The 21,134-nt window shown below is 41.5% G+C and overlaps 1 protein-coding gene across 4 annotated transcripts in view; it reads right to left on the bottom strand.

Moving 5' to 3' along the window:
* Positions 1–21,134, bottom strand: part of THRB (thyroid hormone receptor beta) — a 283,663-nt gene that overhangs the window by 168,826 nt on the left and 93,703 nt on the right. For 2 of the 4 annotated variants that reach the window (XM_043509019.1, XM_043509021.1), the window contains exons 2-3: positions 8,743–8,828; positions 7,736–7,826 (exon numbers count right to left, since the gene is read on the bottom strand). The gene's annotated coding sequence lies outside the window, so the exon portion shown is untranslated. The remainder of the gene's footprint in view (positions 1–7,735; positions 7,827–8,742; positions 8,829–21,134) is intronic. The other 2 variants (XM_043509020.1, XM_043509022.1) reach the window with 1 other exon arrangement.

Genomic DNA, 21,134 nt, shown 5'->3' with positions numbered 1-21,134 from the left:
GTCAGTTAATATAAATGTGCTAGTTCAGTTTCCTTTTTTAAAATTAAAACACTACAGCCAGTGTTTTCAAATGCGGGCGACATAAGTTAAAATCCTAGGCAAAGAATTCCAAAGGCAGAAATGGCAGTTGGGTATCTAACTTCCTTGGTAGAAAACCTAATAGGGATGTGACAGATGTAAGACCTAGGAATTCAAAAGGCTATACTGAAAATATGCCAGACACATATGGACTTTTGGAACAATAAATGTTAATGGATTTCCTGAGGAATCTCCAGGGAGAAATTAGTACAAATTCCCAAACTCCAGTTATGCAAAAACCCAGCCTTTTGAAGTTACACCCTGAGGAGAGGGTCATTTTCTGCTGATTACCTATTTCTGAAGGCCAAGATCAAAGGCCTAAGCTGTACAAAGAAACTGCTGATCTGCCCAGCCATTGTCCTAGTTTGGATTTAAGATGGATATGCACTTGGAAAACCCAGTTGTGGGTTTTGAAGGACTAAAATCTACCAGAGCCCTAGGCTGGAGTTGTGGGTGACCTCTGGTAAGCTTCTAGCATGTGTGTAGAAACTTTTATTGTTTTTATATGTATTCTCTGTAATGCTTTTACCTTAAGAATAAATGTGCGTGGTTAGAAGGAGCTATATAGTAACTTATACCTATGGGCAATATACTTGGAAGGTAACTTGATTCCTCTTGGATAATGGCACGGGGGATACACCCCCCATAAATGACTCCATTTGCATTTTGGCTAACACAGTCTCTTGCAGGTCTGAAGCTAACTCATTGGGCCTGATTCACCCCCTTTGCTTTCAAAGCCATAATATCATTCTTCAAAAGTAAATAATACAGAATATTTGACAGTACACCTACAACCAGCACCCCAACCCTTCCTGGTCTGTATAGAAAGCTGTGATGTAGGTAGAGTGACGGCTTTTACTCCAGGAATTTTAATCCAGATTTTACAACGTGCAAACATTAGATAGGGTTTCATGACATGGGGCTTAATTACAGTTTTAGCAGTCCCAGAATTTATCCATCCAATGAATGTCTCTCCACTGACTACCATCCAATGGCTCTGCTCCCAGGAGGTTGCAGCATGATATGTGGACAATGGTTTGAGGAGTGAATGGCTCAGCATGAATATTAGATGCCATTGACAGACTGGCTGTTTGACTCCCTCCCTTTGGTGAATCAGGCACACAGTTAACTCTCTTTGAGGTTGGGGGTGGAGCTGGCATTTCCATTTCCACACTGGGCCTCAGCAGGTGGAGTAGGCAATCCCAGGCAAAAAGTGAGCCAGCTGGTCACAGATGAGACACTGCTTTTCCCCACCTGTCCTGAGGCTTTTGGGAGGTGGCTTCCCTCCCCCCTGAGTGTGGGTCTCCACTTGGGCCCATTCCCGGTCCTCTGATCCCTTTCCATCCCTATTAAGTTTTCTATCAAACCCAAGCTAACTATCCACACTAATGCTAAATAATTGATGGAAGTGATCTCTACGGGACTAAGTGCACATCCTGTGTCTCACTAGATGAAGGGATGCTGTCAATAGAGATTTCTGACTCTAAATACAAAGGAATCTAGTTGATGCATGCTTCAAGGTGCATACAAATGAACGGGCCACTTGCTCCTCAAATATTATACTTCAAGAAAACAAATTCAAGAAGATTCATTAAAATGTTAATAAAACAGTACTCAGGCAACTGTAAATCTGTGTTCTGGCACTGTCCAGAAAGTTGGGGTTTAATTCAATGTGTCCTAATGACAGTGAAGGAATTATGTTCTTAAATGTCCCAATCTGATACTCAGACTGATGCTCGCAAATCACAAGTGTCTCTTTAATGTATCTCCTGCAGCTCTTTGGAGCACATGATATTAAAACACTGTGATTTAATTATTAACCCTCTAAGTTATTAACCAATCAGGATGCTTTTACTATGTTATTAGCCAAATGTAGTTGATAAACTAATAATACTTGGTCAGTCATTTTGCTGTGAGAATTAAATACACATACACACACACACACACACTAAACATTTCCCCGTCACACTGTTTACATATGACTAGATAGTATAATAGTGAATGAAACAATGAATTCACAATTCTATGGCTCTTTTGGGCAATATTGATCGCTAATTTGACTCCTGAACCACTGAAGTCTGAGTATCACTGGTCCATATGATTGGTCAGATAGATTTCTATCGAAAGTTCTTCTCAAGCTTTTAAGGTGTGCTGCTTCAATCCAGCTGCCAAGCATGTGCACTAAGCCAAAAATCTCACATGGAATTTAGCTTTATTAAGATGTTTGTGTGTACACAAAGCAAATAGGTTGTGTGTGTATATATATATATATATACACACTATATATATAGTGATGCAGTAGTAGGTGGGACTCTTTTTTCTGTATTAATGTTGAGCCCCTGCTCTGTCCAGCACATAGTGTTAGTGGTACTGTGAAGGCCTGCTGGGCTCTTTCAGATGGAACGTAAACCTAAGCCCCTGACTACTTGAGGTAATTGAAGATCCAATGGCATATTTCATAAGAATAGAGGTGTTAATCCTGGTATCTTGGCCAAATCCCAGTACACACTAGGTAATGCAACTGCTCTGCCTAAATAACTTCACCCTGCAGTTCCATATGAAGACTGTTTAGAGTTGCTGTGAGCTGTTTTACACAGTTGCTACATTAAAAGCCAGAGGTATGTAAATATGGATATATAAAGAAATACATAATGGTGTAATATAAAGGCTTTATTGGCATGAGTTTGGCATGCGTGCATTAATCATGTTTGGAGAACCTATGCGTGAGTTACGTAGGTCATCTCAAATAAGTGCTAATAATATCTTTGTTCCACGTCCCAGAATTATGTGTTCTATATAAGCTACATACAATCTTGGCAATTTACAATTCAACATATCTTTCAATGGATTTACTACCTTGCTGAGTGAATTCCATGGAGCTCCAGTAATAAGACACTACCTTCCTTCAGAACGGGGGAATTTTAAGACTCCATGACTGGATGATGCGAAAAAACTATTTTATAAATATTTTAGACCATTTAAAAAGATTTGATTGGGATTATTTTTTCTTATCATTACACTTGTAAATCAAGTAAATCATCTTAAGTGATCACTCTCCTTACAGTGTGCATGATAAAATCCATTGTTTCATGTTCTCTGTGTGTGTGTATACAAATCTCCCCTCTGTATTTTCCACCAAATGCATCCGATGAAGTGAGCTGTAGCTCACGAAAGCTTATGCTCAAATAAATCTGTTAGTCTCTAAGGTGCCACAAGTACTCCTTTTATTTTTGTGAATACAGACTAACATGGCTGCTACTCTGAAACAAGGCTCCCCTTGTTACCATGAATCCTGCAGAACAAGGCTTGCAGGCAGAGAAATTCGGAAACTGATAAATATAAAACACCTCTAGAAATACCTAAAATGGCTTATCTACACTTAAAAATGTCATACATGTATAGCTTGATATTACACCACAACATTATGTACTAATTTGTGAATTTTAGAAAATTTTAGCATTCTTATAGTATTATTAATGTTGGTCTGGCTGTAAAGATGTGTATGTGTGTGACCATGCACGTGCAGCATGGACATAAAACATTTCATTAAAATAATTTGAACTGGGAATTATTTTTTAAGACTTTTTCCCCCTTACACATTTGGGTATTTATTTATATTCATTAAACATGTTGGATTGAAAGTTCTCTGCTTGGCTACAGATCAGGAGCAGCGAAAACTTCCTTGAATTGTTCCACCAATGGGCCTCAATCTTGCTTCGGAGGAAGCATCTCTTGAGGAGAGACTGTTCAATCTCCATAGCTCATTCAGTCTCCATAGCTCAGATTACCAACAAGGACTCCAATCAGTGTCAACGGCAGTGATGATTTTTGTGATGTGGATGATTGTCCACTGGAAACGAGACAAAGACCAGACAGCACTAAACTCATTTCATATGGACACCTGAACGGTCATTAGATGGTAACAATTTTTGATCACTACTGATCTGGTCTACATTCAAGCTTAGCACTTTTATTTGTTAAACGTCCATTGTCTTTTATGCAGTTCAAAAGGGAAAGTGAGCTGTGACACTGACATGGGTAGATATAAAAATGTGTTTTTAAAGTTTTCACTTTCCCTGTTATTTTCAGTTCTGTTGTGCTATGCTTAGAGTTTATTTCAACTTCTGTTTATAGTGCTTTTGTGTGTGGCCCATGCTTCACACCCATCTCACTCTCCTTCTCACTCTTTGCTGACAAGCCAAAGTTTCTACTTTTTGCTTCTTCTTTTTTTTTCTGATAATCAGAGAATGAGACACAACATGACTGTGCAAGAAGAAAAATTGAAAAATGTGTAAATTGTCTCAGCATTTTGAAAAATATGTGACTGACCAACGACAGAATACCATAGACTAGCTTTGGCTGTGAGGCTTCAAAGGGAGTATTGTACCTTCACTCCACAGCCAACCATGATAAAATGTACATACTACAACAAAAAGGGTAGAATTATTGACACATTTAGTGGCAAATAATACTGACTTTAAAAACAATCTGTTACCTTTTATTATCTAGTAATGCTTGAAGTAACAGGCTTGATAATGAATAATAACATTTTTGAATGACTGACAAGGAATTTTTCCAAATTATTTTTTTTTCCTTTTTACTATTTCTTTTAAAAACCCCTTGCAAATTTGAAATTAAAGAGTGTATATACACACACTGACTTCTTATTGCAGTTTTGCTCATGAACACCTAGCTGCTGGCATTTGTTACAAAGTCACATATAAAGATACACATGGACTTTTCAAAAGGTAAAAAACCCCAAACAAACAAACAAACAAACACAAACAACAACAAACTGGGCAGGTCAAATGTTTGGTCTATCTGCTCCAAAAGAGTCACTTAGTAGCTTTTTTTCTATTTTTCAAACCATGGACTTTAGGTATCACTACAGAGATGATGTAATAAATACAAATTTTTGCAGTTTTACAATGGATTAAAAATGGAAGTAGAAAGTCAGTGTGCACTGATTCCCCACTGATTCATTGACTCACCATATGTTCCTTTTCTAGTCTATTCTGTTCTACATAGTTTCTTATACTGTGCTCATCACTTTTGTATTTGAGTGCCTTCTAGTCGTGCATTAAACAATATGACTACGTCTGTCACAATGGTTTGTCCTTTCATCCTCTCCCCATGGGGAGAATTGTGTGGAGTGGAGTGTTTTGGTCTGGAATTTTTTTATAATATACCCTACCCTCCAAACCCACCCCAGTATGGTTTATGTTGGAGAAAGTAAGGTCAGAGAAATGCAACTTGCACTTGGAGTGGAAGGTGGTGAGGATTGATTCTTAGTTCCTATTGGAGCTCATGTCTCTTTAGTGGGCTGGCACCTGAGAAAGTTCCGTCTCTTGTTCTACAGTGAAACCAGCTCTAGGGACCACTTCTGTTCGGCCACTCATCTTAAATGGTCCCTTTACAGTATACAAGACTTTTAGGATACCTTTGTTTAAAGACCACTCTTAGACCAATGAACTTTGCTAGTCCCTTGGTAAGTCCTTAATGACAGAAAAGTAGAGGAAGCCTGTTTTAAGATGAAGTGTTTGAATAATGTTAGAATACACTTTAATTCTGAAAATATGTATTTTTTAAAAACAGGAGTTAGACCAGCACCACCAGAGGATGCACTCCACAAAGGCTCTACTATGCATCATATGTCAAAGCCAAAAAGCTATAAGTGGAGGAATGTGATGCACGAGAGACAAAAGGATTTAGAGACCATCAGTTAAAAAGTACCGGGGTAATCAAAGAAGGCCATTAAATCAGAGATCTGAGCTATTATAAAGTTCAAAGGAAGACCACCTTAGAAGTGAAGAAGGGTGTGGGGAAGTTAGAAGGAAAATGAATCAGTGGCCAATATGAAATATCTCCAGTAGTGGATGAAAACAGAGCAATTGAAACAATGTCTCTTGCTCTTTAGTTGTATCTAGCTTTATTTCCAGATTAAATGAAAAGCAATGATACACACATGCTTCAAAACCACACCTAACTAACAAGTAATTACCCATTATTGGCCAGTCTGAAAGTTAGCTATTGATTTCTCGGTCACAGTACAAAGACATTAACCTAGATAATACTTAGTCCTGTCAGGAGTGCTAGGGACGGGACTCGATGACCTCTCAAGGTCCCTTTCAGTCCTACGATTCTATGATAATGAATATTAAAACAAATCTAGGCTGCTGACTTCTCATTACAACAACAAAAGTTGTGGCTTTTTTTTCTTTTTTCTTTTTTTTTTGGTTCACTGAAAGACTCCAGGATTTTAGGGCAAGTTTCCTGTGTCAGGGAATTCACTGATAACAGGGTTCTCCAGCACTACAGCTATTCAGTAAAGGTATGCCCTTTCTTTTTTTGTCTTCTGTTCAAAGAAAGATACACAGAGTCTAGGCAAACAGACAAATGTAACAATTTAATCAGTGAATACCAACTAATTCAAGACAAACAATAATATTAAGTACTGTTGCTGTTTCATTTTATGCCCAAATGAATCAACTGTAATCTGAACACAGCTTTAATTTAATAAAATTTAAAATTGTTCTCCACCTCAGATATCCAACCTGATTTTCTCAGGTAAGAAATTAACATAATAGAGTCATAGACTTTAAGGTCAGAAGGGACCATTATGATCATCTAGTCTGACCTCCTGCACAACGCAGGCCACAGAATCTCACTCACCCACTCCTGCAATAAACCTCTCACCTATGTCTGAGCTATTGAAGTTCTGAAATCATGGTTTAAAGACTGTTTGTAAATTGATACTCCTGATAACCTTTTAATGACATCCGAATGTCTAAAATCAGATTAAAAATACTGATAATCTTTTGATCTCAGATGGCAAAATCAATGTCAACATTTTATCCTCAGTGACCAATATGAATAATTGCACCATATTTCTAACTGCATGGGTACATTTAAATTAATCACATTATTCAGTCACTTGTTACAAGGGTCTATATTATATGTCTTTACAAACTCACTCACAGACACTTGTTATAATCAATATATAAAACATAGTCCTTTTGTAGTCAAGTAGTGATATCATTCCAGAAATTAATGAATTTCTATTAAAATTATTAGATTGATTGTAAAGGGGTAGATGTAATGACAGATAGAATAAAGCAATGTTACTTTGCCAAGGGTGTTCTGAGGAAAATGTAACACAGACCCAGACTGCCTTAGCTTTTCCTAGTAAACTCTGCTGGGTACAGAAATATGGATCTGCATCATCCTGGCTCCACACTGGCCTGCCTAGTCCGTACTGTGTCCCTCCACATGGACCCCTGACCAGCACCGAGGTCTCCATGAGATCAGAGGGCAAGGGGGATACTGTCTCAGAGATGGCTGAGTTTGGGATGAAGAAAGAACTGTACATGGAGGATCTTCTCTATATGTGGCTCTGAGGGACACAATCCCCTTTTAGTTACAACATGGTTAAAATTTATAGTGTAGACAAGAACTATGTAGTAACTGGGCTACATGACCAAGGCTTTAATGCAGGTATGGAGCACAATGGCCTGCTAACTGTACAAAATTTAATCATGCTGCAATCAGCTCAGGGGACAAACAGTAATTTAGTGCCCTGACTGGGTTATTTTGTTAGGTGTAAGAGCCTTTAGACAAAACACAGTAAAAAAAAAAGTGCACATCAGCCCAAACTTACAGGAACTGCTCTCCCCTTCTCTCTCTTCCTCGGAACAAAATTATGTCATCCTCCAGGAGATAAAGGTCTTCATTAAATTTACATAAAACTCCTAAAGAGAACAAAAGGCATGTTGTTCAGAAACGTTAGGAAAACCCGACTTAGACTGAGTATATAAGTCTATGTTTATTCAGCACCTCATAAGAAATTAAAATTATGGAGCTGGTCAAAAAACAGTTTTTTTCTCAACGGACAATTTTAATTTTTCAGCAGCAATTCGAATACTGTGAAATTACAATTTGGAGCTGCTGCCACAGTGCCTCATGAAGGTTGTAATTTGGGTACCTAATGTGCCCATTTTCCTCAATAGGCCAAGCTTCCCAGTCAGACTACTTCTCCCATAATGCACTCTGGGCTCCCACCTGGGAGAGATGTTATACATCATGTGAGATAGTTTTCAGCTGAAATTTTTCAGTTTGGGGGCCACACGTTTTTGATTTCTCATTTTAAAAAAATCATTTTTTTCATCAGGCAGCAGACATTTTTCACAAAAAAAATTCATTTGGTCAAACCTCCAATTTTATAGCAAAAAACAGTTTAGATAAAAAAATGTGCCATCCAAACAGCCAGAAGCTGGGACTGGACAACAGGGATGGATCACTCAATAAATCTTCCTCTCTTTTTTCATTCCCTATGAAGCACCTAGCACCAGCCACTCTCAGAAGAAAAGGATACTGGGCTAGATAGGTCAGACCATTCTTATGTTTTATGTGATGTTCAATTAGCCCTAGATGGCAACCATATTTAATAATAATTTGTCAGACACAAACAGATATATTATTCAATGGCAAAAACTATGTTAATGCAGAGTTAAGGTTGCATGGTGGTATGTCATTCCCTTGCAGAATGTTAAACTGAGCAAAACTCAAACTTCTGAAAACCAGGAAATGCATGGTTAAAGTTGCCTGTGCAATCTTAACTCTGCCCTTTTACAGTAATGCTCTGAAATGCCCCATTCACCCACATACCTTTTTGCCAACCCCACAGTTGCTGAAACATATAAGCTCTTCACCTCCTTTTCCATTCACTCTCATCCACAGGATTCCATCTAACACTATTAAATGACAAAAAGAAGAGTGAAACTATTTGTGTTAACAGGACACACTGGGGCACTGCTGAAAGAGGGCAGAGTTAAGGTTATATTTTGACTCACATCTCAGCAATAGTTTGCTTGTTAGCTCTACACACATACACGCACAAACCCTAGAAACTTTTTGAAAAATGGCTATTTTTTCCAAGGCTTATATTTCTGGTGTCCTTGGCACAAATGACCCTATATATGGGTCAATAATTATACTCTGCACTCCCACAAGGTGTTGCTAATTTCAAGAAAATCTGTGAAACTGTGGGGATTTCAGAGCATTTTGAAGTGTCACCCTTTAAACAAGAAGGATAGACAGACCGTGGAGGGAACAGGCTCTTCTTCACATCCATTGCAGCACAGCAGTCTCTGAAAGAAATGAAATGGCCCATTCATCCCAATGTGATGTTCTCAGCTGAATGAGAACACCCCGTGGAGATGAACAGAACCTGAAACAATATTGCTGAGGGCAAGTCTACATGACAAAATTAAGTTGACATAAGTTATGTCGATGTACAGCCGCAGCAGTAATTGAATCACTTTTACACATCCGCACTATGCTTCTTGTGTCGGTGTCCTCATCTGGAGCACTTGCGGGGCATTGTAGGACTGTTTCTGAAAGGCAGCAACAGTCAATTTAAGCAATGCAGTGTCTACACCGACACTGTGTCAATCTGACTACATCGATTTAAGTGCTATAATTCTTGCGAAGGTGGAGTTATTAAGTAGGTATAGTGAGCGAATGACATTGGTGAGAGCTACATTTTAATGTAGATGCTTACAGAGTTAGGTTGACATAAGCTACCTTACGTCGACCTGACTGTTCATGCCAGTGACCTGTGGCTCAGGCTCCTCTGAGGCATCCATGGTCGACTGTTGGCCTCCCTGGCCTTCTGATGTGCCTGACACAGTTCCTTTGCTTTCATGTGGCACTGCTGCTGTTTCCTATTGTATCTCTTCTCCTGCATCCTCCATGCAATCTGCTCTTTGGGGTCCACGTTTCTACAGCTGGTCTGTAGCTGTTCTTGCACATAGCTCTTCTTGCCTCCAAGCTGGAGTGCATCTGGAAATGTAGCTGGGCAGTTGCGCACAACAATGGAGAGCTGCTAAAGTGTGCTTGCTAAGCTGGACAAGCAGGAGAAGGCATTTCAAAAATTTGCAAGGCCTTAAAGGATAGTGGGGGGCTTCTGGTCTCTGGGACCCCTAGGCAGTGGACCAGTCAGTGCCAGGCATTGTGGAAGAGCTGTTGGAGGGCTGTTAGTGTTAAGATAAGTAACGCAGTGCCTACACTCACGTCAGCCTCAGTACATCGATCATGGCTCAATGCCACTTGGGGAGGTGGTGCTACTGTATTTTTGTAATGGGGTGACACAGTAGGAGACAAATTTAACTGTAGACACATGCATGACTAGGTTAACACAAGGCAGCTTACATCAACCCAATTTTACAGTGTAGATCAGGCCTATGGTTAAGTAGCTAACCACCTTTTGCTCTGTTTAATTTCCCTTTAAAGCCACTTCAGTGCATCACTACTAAGTGAAGTCTATTTTAAGACTCAAGTGAATGGAGGTGCAGCAAGCTGAAGCATTGTAACAAAAAGACAGGGAGGCAGAGATCAGAATCAACAGCAATGAACATGGCAAATTATTGGTATTGATTTTTTATACATTTAGTTGGTCACTTAATTCCTGTGGTCCGGTTTTAATATCTTTATTGACTGTAACTTTTTCAGAATGGGAGAAATCAGAATGATTTCAAGATGGCCATGCAAACATTTCTGGTGTGAACCTTCGTATGAATACGTATTTAGCAGACTTATACTTTCTACAAACAAAACATAAAAATCACTTCTATAAATGTTTGCGGAAAACAAAAAGAATTCTAAATACCATCAAATTCATGTTTCTATTTTTTATCCTAATCTAATTGTCAAATTCTTTTAGTAGCATTTACCCAGATCAAATCAGCTGATTGGGTAAAAGATAGCAAAGGGGAGAAATGGGGAACCCTGTCATGTGAATGAACTTCAGACTGATCGTTTGCAGTGTTGTTGTAGCCATGTTGGCTTCAGGATATTAAAGAGACAAGGTGGGTGATGTAATTTCTTTTATTGGACCAACTACTGTTGGTGAAAGAGACAAGCTTTTGAGCTTACATGGAACTTTTCCGCTCAAAAACTTGTCTCTTTCAACAACTGATGGTCCAATAAAAGAAATTACCTCACTCACCCTGTCTTTCTTCATAATGATGGCACTTAACCTTAACTATGAACTTTTTAAAGTAATTGCAGCCCTGAGTAAATTCCACCCTAATTTAACCACTGACCTTCACTCTTTCTTCATCACTGAAATCCTATTTTCTTGCACAGAAGAAATGACTTACATTGGAAATGTGTATTCAATGCAGACTTAAAACAAAGGGCCACTGCAACATTGGTGACACCACCTTGAATAATGTGATTATTGTAAGCGTGAATGCTCTGAACCTCCAAGAGTCTGAGGCAGAGGCTTTAAACTACAATCAATCACACTTATACAAAGCACACCTGGCTATTGTCACTCAGATGGCAGTACATGAGCATTTAGTGACACTCAAATGTAAAGGGAAATGCAATGTGAATAGTGTACAGAGAAATTGTGCAACTAAATGGAAATTACTTCTGCTACCATAACATTTTATTAAATATATATTTTTCACTCTATTGTTTTGGACAAGCATGCACACATTACCAGTATTACTGCTCATTATTTTAGGCATTAACTACTAGGACAAAGTATTTGGGATTATAAATGTAGAATGCAACAGATCCAATCCTGCCAAATGCAGAGCACCCTGTAAAATACTCACTACTCAATTTCTACCAGGCTAAAGACACAATGCTGAACAGACAGAGGAAGAGACAAGTTGACCAAGTAGATAATTCCAGTTTCTATGAATCTACAGATTTTACAAAGACACTTCCTGTTGCACTAAAACCTGGCAATGGCAAGCAAATAACCAGCAAAAATTCCAGGGAATCAACATTAAAAATATAATGTAATTGAACAGTGTAGTAGCTCATTAAAACAAAAAACAGGAAAAATTCAATAGGATGCCATCTGAAATTTACCAGAATATGTAATTATTCCTTAAGAAGGTGAATAGATTTTCATTAATACCACACTCTCAATTCAAGCTGAACACACAATTTATTGTAAAATAATCAGGTTGCATTATGCAGATTCGTAGGAGCTTTTAAGCAACTTACTTAACCAAATATGAAAGCTGTCATGTTTAAAAAATATATTTGAAATATTTTATCATTATAATCTTTGAAATATTAACATAAATTATGGCACATTACAATAATTTAATTTATGCCAACACAATCCATTTTAAAACACATTGCTTTCCCAGAAAGTAAGAAATAAGGCCCAGTTCACCACTGCATTATCCCAATGTTAGACTGCTCTAACTCCATTGATTGCAGCTTGTTGACCTGTTCCAAAGCCCACTAAAAGAAACTTCAGGGGGCTCTGGATCGGGTACTATGCCCTGCACTGGCAAGAGAACAAACTTGACAATATAGTATTGATGGGGCCCTTAATCATGTGATGGTGAACATGAATAAAGGATGCACAATTGGTTCCTATTCTTTTCTAAAATGCACTACGTATATTCCTGTCACTTTTGGACTTCCTTACAAGATGGATTTTTAATACAAACAAGAATTCAGTGCGTCATTTTATCCTGAATACAACTTCATGTTCTCATTACACTGCAAATGACAACTGTAAAAGAAGGAAGTCCTTTGTGGAGTTCTCTGTAGAAGAACATGATTTATTAGCTCTTCTTAAGAAGAAACTTTCAGATCTGAAGAATAATGGCAAAAAATTACTTTTAACTCTAAACAAATGTTAATGGTTCAAATGAGCCAGTGCCTAAGATTTCAGTGATTTTTAATTACATGGCAAGTTTGGAGTGTTTATATAATTCTGTTATTAACACAATTCAGGACAAATAAGTCGTGAAATGCAGGTTGCTATACTGCTTAAAGGACTCAATTTGTAATTACCAGATTTACTTGTAATTTTTCAGATATTTCATACTGTACTTAAAGAGTCAATGCTGTATTTTGGGGAATGGTATGCTGTATTCTTCATAAACAACAAAGTAGTTGAATCACTGCTTTAAGTGCAAATTTCATCTTAACCTTACCTATGGACCTGCAATCACCACTTCCATATTATTATAAATAGAAGGTTAAATCTAGACCCCACCAAAGTCATTAACAATGCTCCCATTGATATCAGTGGGGACAGGATTTCACCCAGGCACTTTTCAAAACAGTGATATAGACCTGATAGACTGTTCTGAATCAAATCACAGTTATCTTCATTCTTTGTGCCAGTACAGCTCCAACAGCAGCGGGGACAGCAGAGCAGCTCACAGCAGGAGTTTGCCTGGGACTGGTAAGTATCCGAGTGTGTGTGTTTGCTTGCTGAGGAAGTATCCGAGCGTGTGTTTGCTGGGAGGGAGCCTGAGTGAGTGTCTGATTGGCTGCTAGCCTGCAGGGGGCGGGCATTAGGGTGTCTGTGTGTTTGCGTCAGGGAAGCCTGGCTGTTTAAAAATAGCCAGAGCCTCGCGAACCAGCTGAGCGGCAGCGGAGCAGCGGGGACAGCAGAGCAGCTCACAGCAGGAGTTTGCCTGGGAGTTTGCCTGGAGTGAGCCCAGTGAGGCTTACATCTTGCCAACGTCTCTGAGGAAGCTCCGTAGTAGGTAGGTGATATGGAAGGGGGGAATTCAGCTGTTGTGACCTGCACTGGATGTGCCATGTTTGTCTTTCTTCCACAGGACAGAAGCGACTTTGTCTGTACAAAGTGCAAGCTGGTCTCCATATTGGAAGAGAAGATTGAAGGTCTGGAGCAACAGGTAACGACCCTGCGTTGTATACGAGAGACTGAGGATTTTCTGGACCAAACTCAGGATAGCCTTCTAGGGGCACAAAGCTCTAAAGATGTAGAGCAGGTTGCACAGAGGAGCCAAGAGGCCAGTGAAGAAGCTTGGCAACATGTGACCTCCAGAAGAGGTAAGCGGAATGTCCGGGTTCCAGTAACACAGACACAGGTAACTAACCGCTTTCATGTTCTCTCCACAGGTACCAATGCGGAGAGTGGACCAGATGATATGTCTGGGGGGAAAAAGCGGAAGGAGACTCCGCTGGTTGGGAGGCATGAGATGCGATGTCCTGAGGTTGGGGGTTCCACGACCACCACTCCCAAGAGGAGAAGGCGGGTGGTGGTGGTCGGGGACTCTCTCCTCCGGGGGACTGAGTCATCTATCTGCCGCCCTGACCGGGAAAACCGAGAAGTCTGCTGCTTGCCAGGGGCTAAGATTCGTGATGTGACGGAGAGACTGCCGAGACTCATCAAGCCCTCGGATCGCTACCCCTTCCTGCTTCTCCACGTGGGCACCAATGATACTGCCAAGAATGACCTTGAGCGGATCACTGCGGACTACGTGGCTCTGGGAAGAAGGATAAAGGAGTTGGAGGCGCAAGTGGTGTTCTCGTCCATCCTCCCCGTGGAAGGAAAAGGCCTGGGTAGGGACCGTCGAATCGTGGAGGTCAACGAATGGCTACGCAGGTGGTGTCGGAGAGAAGGCTTTGGATTCTTTGACCATGGGATGGTGTTCCATGAAGGAGGAGTGCTGGGCAGAGACGGGCTCCATCTTACGAAGAGAGGGAAGAACATCTTTGCCAGCAGGCTGGCTAACCTAGTGAGGAGGGCTTTAAACTAGGTTCACCGGGGGAAGGAGACCAAAGTCCTGAGGTAAGTGGGAAAGCGGGATACCGGGAGGAAGCACAGGCAGGAAGGTCTGTGAGGGGAGGGCTCCTGCCTCATACTGGGAATGAGGGGCGATCAACAGGTTATCTCAAGTGCTTATATACAAATGCACAAAGCCTTGGAAACAAGCAGGGAGAACTGGAGGTCCTGGTGATGTCAAGGAATTATGACGTGATTGGAATTACAGAGACTTGGTGGGATAACTCACATGACTGGAGTACAGTCATGGATGGTTATAAACTGTTCAGGAAGGACAGGCAGGGCAGAAAAGGTGGGGGAGTAGCACTGTATGTAAGGGAGCAGTATGACTGCTCAGAGCTCCGGTACGAAACTGTGGAAAAACCTGAGTGTCTCTGGATTAAGTTTAGAAGTGTGTGCAACAAGAGTGATGTCATGGTGGGAGTCTGCTATAGACCACCGGACCAGGGGGATGAGGTGGATGAGGCTTTCTTCCGGCAACTCACGGAAGCTACTAGATCGCATGCCCTGATTCTCATGGGTGACTTTAATTTTCCTGATATCTGCTGGGAGAGCAATACAGCGGTGCATAGACAATCCAGGAAGTTTTTGGAAAGCGTAGGGGACAATTTCCTGGTGCAAGTGCTAGGGGAGCCAACTAGGGGGAGCGCTTTTCTTGACCTGCTGCTCACAAACCGGGTAGAATTAGTGGGGGAAGCAAAAGTGGATGGGAATCTGGGAGGCAGTGACCATGAGTTGGTTGAGTTCAGGATCCTGACGCAGGGAAGAAAGGTAAGCAGCAGGATACGGACCCTGGACTTCAGGAAAGCAGACTTTGACTCCCTCAGGGAACAGATGGCCAGGATCCCCTGGGGGACTAACATGAAAGGGAAGGGAGTCCAGGAGAGCTGGCTGTATTTCAAGGAATCCCTGTTGAGGTTACAGGGACAAACCATCCCGATGAGTCGAAAGAATAGTAAATATGGCAGGCGACCAGCTTGGCTTAATGGTGAAATCCTAGCGGATCTTAAACATAAAAAAGAAGCTTACAAGAAGTGGAAGGTTGGACATATGACCAGGGAAGAGTATAAAAATATTGCTCGGGCATGTAGGAAAGATATCAGGAGGGCCAAATCGCACCTGGAGCTGCAGCTAGCAAGAGATGTCAAGAGTAACAAGAAGGGTTTCTTCAGGTATGTTGGCAACAAGAAGAAAGCCAAGGAAAGTGTGGGCCCCTTACTGAATGAGGGAGGCAAGCTAGTGACAGAGGATGTGGAAAAAGCTAATGTACTCAATGCTTTTTTTGCCTCTGTTTTCACTAACAAGGTCAGCTCCCAGACTGCTGTGCTGGGCAACACAAAATGGGGAAGAGATGGCCAGCCCTCTGTAGAGATAGAGGTGGTTAGGGACTATTTAGAAAAGCTGGACGTGCACAAGTCCATGGGGCCGGACGAATTGCATCCGAGAGTGCTGAAGGAATTGGCGGCTGTGATTGCAGAGCCCTTGGCCATTATCTTTGAAAACTCGTGGCGAACGGGGGAAGTCCCGGATGACTGGAAAAAGGCTAATTTAGTGCCCATCTTTAAAAAAGGGAAGAAGGAGGATCCTGGGAACTACAGGCCGGTCAGCCTCACCTCAGTCCCTGGAAAAATCATGGAGCAGGTCCTCAAAGAATCAATCCTGAAGCACTTAGAGGAGAGGAAAGTGATCAGGAACAGTCAGCATGGATTCACCAAGGGAAGGTCATGCCTGACTAATCTAATCGCCTTTTATGATGAGATTACTGGTTCTGTGGATGAAGGGAAAGCAATGGATGTATTGTTTCTTGACTTTAGCAAAGCTTTTGACACGGTCTCCCACAGCATTCTTGTCAGCAAGTTAAGGAAGTATGGGCTGGATGAATGCACTATAAGGTGGGTAGAAAGCTGGCTAGATTGTCGGGCTCAACGGGTAGTGATCAATGGCTCCATGTCTAGTTGGCAGCCGGTGTCAAGTGGAGTGCCCCAGGGGTCGGTCCTGGGGCCCGTTTTGTTCAATATCTTCATAAATGATCTGGAGGATGGTGTGGATTGCACTCTCAGCAAATTTGCGGATGATACTAAACTGGGAGGAGTGGTAGATACGCTGGAGGGGAGGGATAGGATACAGAAGGACCTAGACAAATTGGAGGATTGGGCCAAAAGAAATCTAATGAGGTTCAATAAGGATAAATGCAGGGTCCTGCACTTAGGATGGAAGAATCCAATGCACCGCTACAGACTAGGGACCGAATGGCTCGGCAGCAGTTCTGCGGAAAAGGACCTAGGGGTGACAGTGGACGAGAAGCTGGATATGAGTCAGCAGTGTGCCCTTGTTGCCAAGAAGGCCAATGGCATTTTGGGTTGTATAAGTAGGGGCATAGCGAGCAGATCGAGGGACGTGATTGTTCCCCTCTATTCGACACTGGTGAGGCCTCATCTGGAGTACTGTGTCCAGTTTTGGGCCCCACACTACAGGAAGGATGTGGATAAATTGGAAAGAGTACAACGAAGGGCAACAAAAATGATTAGGGGTCTAGAGCACATGACTTATGAGGAGAGGCTGAGGGAGCTGGGATTGTTTAGTCTGCAGAAGAGAAGAATGAGGGGGGATTTGATAGCTGCTTTCAACTACCTGAAAGGGGGTTTCAAAGAGGATGGCTCTAGACTGTTCTCAATGGTAGCAGATGACAGAACGAGGAGTAATGGTCTCAAGTTGCAATGGGGGAGGTTTAGATTGGATATTAGGAAAAACTTTTTCACTAAGAGGGTGGTGAAACACTGGAATGCGTTACCTAGGGAGGTGGTAGAATCTCCTTCCTTAGAGGTTTTTAAGGTCAGGCTTGACAAAGCCCTGGCTGGGATGATTTAACTGGGACTTGGTCCTGCTTTGAGCAGGGGGTTGGACTAGATGACCTTCTGGGGTCCCTTCCAACCCTGATATTCTATGATTCTATGATTCAATATATGCACATTCTAGTCCAAACTTAGCCCTGATGAAAACAGGTGCTGTAAGTAGGGTTGCCAACTGTGTAATCGCACAAACCCAAACATCCTTGTCTTGCCCCTTCCCCTGCCCTGCCCCGCCCCTTCTCTGAGGCCCCGACCCTGCTCACTCCATCCCCCTCCCTCTGTTGCTCATTCTCTGCCACCCTCACTCACTTTCACCGGGCTGGGGCAGGGGGTTGGGGTGCAAGAGGGGGTGCGAGCTCTGGGCTGGGGCGTGGAGGTGAAGGGTTCAAAGTATGGGAGGAGGCTCTGGGCTGAGCCTAGGGCAGGGGGTTGGGTTACAGGAGGGGTGAGGGCTCTGGGAGAAAGTTTGGGTGCGGGAGGGGGCTCAGGGCTAGGGTAGGGGTGCAGAAGGAGGTGTGGGCTCTGGGAAGGAGTTTGGGTGTGGGAGAGGGCTCAGAGCTGGGGCAGAGGCTTTGGAGTGCAGGCTCCAGGAGGCACTTACCTTGAGCGGCTCCCAGAAGCTACCAGCATGTCCGTCTCCTAGGCTCAAAAGTGAACAGATGGCTCCTCGCACTGCACCAGGTAGGCACCGCCCCCGCAGCTCCCATTGGCTGCAGTTCCCGACTAATGGGGGCTGCAGAGTCCCATGGCCACCCCGGGGTTAGGAGCCAGATATTCCGGTCACTTCCAGGAGCCGCTCGGAGCCAGGGAGCCTGCCTTAACCCCACGGTGCCACCAACTGAACTTTTGGCTTATTAAAATCTCCCAGATTACTTTTAATAGTCACCAGAAGATTGAGGCTGATTCTGGTAGACTCCTGGCCAATTTGAGAGGGTTGGCAACCCTAGCTGTAAGGGTGTCTCACCCTTAATGACTGGAGGGCCTGGGGGAAGCCAACCCTGACTACTAAAGGAGGCATACCTGTGTGAAAGTGGCTGATTCCCTATAAAGAGCAGCAAGTGTACACTGGGGTCAGGCTGGGCAAACCCAACCCTATCTTGAGAAGCTGTAGTTGGCTAGAGGAAGCAGAAACTGCAGGGTGCAAGACTAGCTCTTGCAGAGATATTGAATTGTTCCCCACCTCTTGAAAAGAGGGCTGGGAAACCCCATCCCCCAACTAAGTGGAGAGAGATACTGAACTGGGGTTGGGGTCTGAAGAGCCAGTATATATCTGAGGACTAAATAATGTTTTCATTTCCTTTGGCCTATGTTGCATTTGTTTGAGGAGCCCTAAAGAAGGGAAAACAGAGGCAGGGGGCCATAGAGTGACCTCTGACCATGAGGGAGTACTCAGCTGGTGGCTGACCCTGTTACAGGGGCAAAAACTGAAGTTAATGGAAGCTGCATTCATGCTAGGATAGATTTGGTACTGTGGTTCTAGTGAAGTTGTGCAAGGTGCAAGTCAATACATAATTTGGCCTTTGTAGTATTACAGTACACTATTGAATAGTAATCAATTTTAGCAACACTGGTTTGAAAAAAGTTAGATATCTAATAAGCACAAATTTTTTTAAACAAGATAACTTATATAGATTTTGTTTCTTTATCCCAAATACCAAAAGTGGTATTAGTATGCATTATGGATTAATAGCATGGAGCATTTCAGTTTTAAAATAACCAGATTGTTTTTGAGTAATAAGAAAACAATGCATTTGAAAAATCACTAATGGAGTATAATTCTACTTCTTAAAACTTTAAAATGAACCACATTTTAAAAAAAACAACTGTAGATGTTTTAGGCTGAGATTTTATGTCAGGTTTCTACTAGGAGTAGAGAGCAGTTATAAATACTTGCAAATCAGCGTTTATAAAAATGCTGACAAAACCTTAACTACTGTACAATAGCATAATAGAATCATTTTAATAAAAAAAATCAAACTGTGATGGGTATTCTTGATCCAAGTTATTAGGAGTGGTAAGATATGAAGCACAGTGAGGGTATTATGTAGAGCACATATTTATTTAACTGTAAAAGTTTGTGACTTTCCTCATATGACCTTCCTGGCACGGAGCCAGAGCTCAGCTCCTGTTGACATTTAATCTGAACATAATCCCTGAAATCTCTCCACTATTGCTGGGTTGCTAGGGAATGATTCTCAAGCAACGTACAGAAGCTTATGTTGGCAAGTTTTATTTTCAGCTTGTGGCTACTCTCTCTTTTTCTCCCAGATGTTGCAAATGATTTGTTTTAATAAAAAATGTATGTCCCTTATTTATTATAGAAGAATGGCATCTAAAAATAGAAAACAAATCAGAGGAGAAGATTCAAACAGAAATAACTGTACCATTTCATTCCAGATGATTTTATTCTCATCGCTACAATAGTCTTTTATAGGTGCAAACACAACACAAAGCTCATGACCACCCAAGGAAATGAGCCAAAGTGACCAGAAACAGAATCAGATCTGTTTGAAAAAATATATTCACAAAACATTACAAAATAGTTAAATAGCTTTTCTATATTTTCTCCCTAAAGCCTCTAATCTGGGTGCCTTGTCTTAGGCCCAATTCTGCACCAGAGGTTCTGCATGGAGTCCTGTTAACTCCCCACTGATATCAGTGTAAGATCAGGACCTTAGTGTGCGGAAGTAATAACAATTCCAATAGGAAAGGTACACATTTAATTATCAGGTTTGCTCTTTGTATGAGAATGGAAAATCGTAAATATTGCATATTTATTATGAAGAAATATTACTTAAAACTCCAGTGAGCCAGCATCCCTGGAAGCTATTTTTGTCACTAATACAGTGAGAGTCTCAAACTCAATGATTTTCATGTTTTTTTAAAATATATCCATGATTTTTTTACATTTCAGGATTTGTTTGCACAAGACTGGGGAAGCTTATGGGTGAGATGGATTGGATGGTAAACAGTTGAACAATATTAATAGAGGCTAAGAGAGAACATGACCTCTGTGACACCAAGGACTAGACCAGTGGACATTCAGGCTGAAATCCTGACTGCATTGAAGTCAATGGCAAAATTTTCATGGACTTCAGTGACACCACAATTTCACTCTAGTGACAGCTCTAATTGCCCAAGTAATCATGAAATTCTCCCTTCTCTAAGACATACAAAATGAAAAGGGAAGATAAAATAATCTCCCCCAAATACTGAATGTATAGCAAAGTTACTATGGATCATGCATTTAAGTAAAACCTGTTTTACCTTTAATCAGTGACATCCAGCAAAGCCTTTCCCCAGCATCATACAAAATGGCACCAGATTCTCCTCTCTGTATTTAAACCTCTTCCTACAAACAACCTTCCAGGAAGTGAATGTTGTGGGAGAAGAGGAAGCGTTCAAACCATTGTGGATACTTTTATAAACCCTTCTTTCTCTTCAAAGTCTGATGGGATTTGCTGTAAAATATTGTTAAATTCAGTGTTCAATTTGGAATGAAGAGATGCTGGGGCTCAAGCAATTTTTTTTTACATTCATAACACATGCAGCAAGCCCAGAGATATCGGTGTCCAGGTGAGCCCTGGTGAGCCCTGGCACAAATTAAGCACTGCTTATATTTAGCA

Source organism: Dermochelys coriacea, chromosome 2, assembly GCF_009764565.3.
Source record: "Dermochelys coriacea isolate rDerCor1 chromosome 2, rDerCor1.pri.v4, whole genome shotgun sequence".
NCBI classification, from domain to species: Eukaryota; Metazoa; Chordata; order Testudines; family Dermochelyidae; genus Dermochelys; species Dermochelys coriacea.
This window is presented reverse-complemented; position numbering and strand designations above follow the sequence as displayed.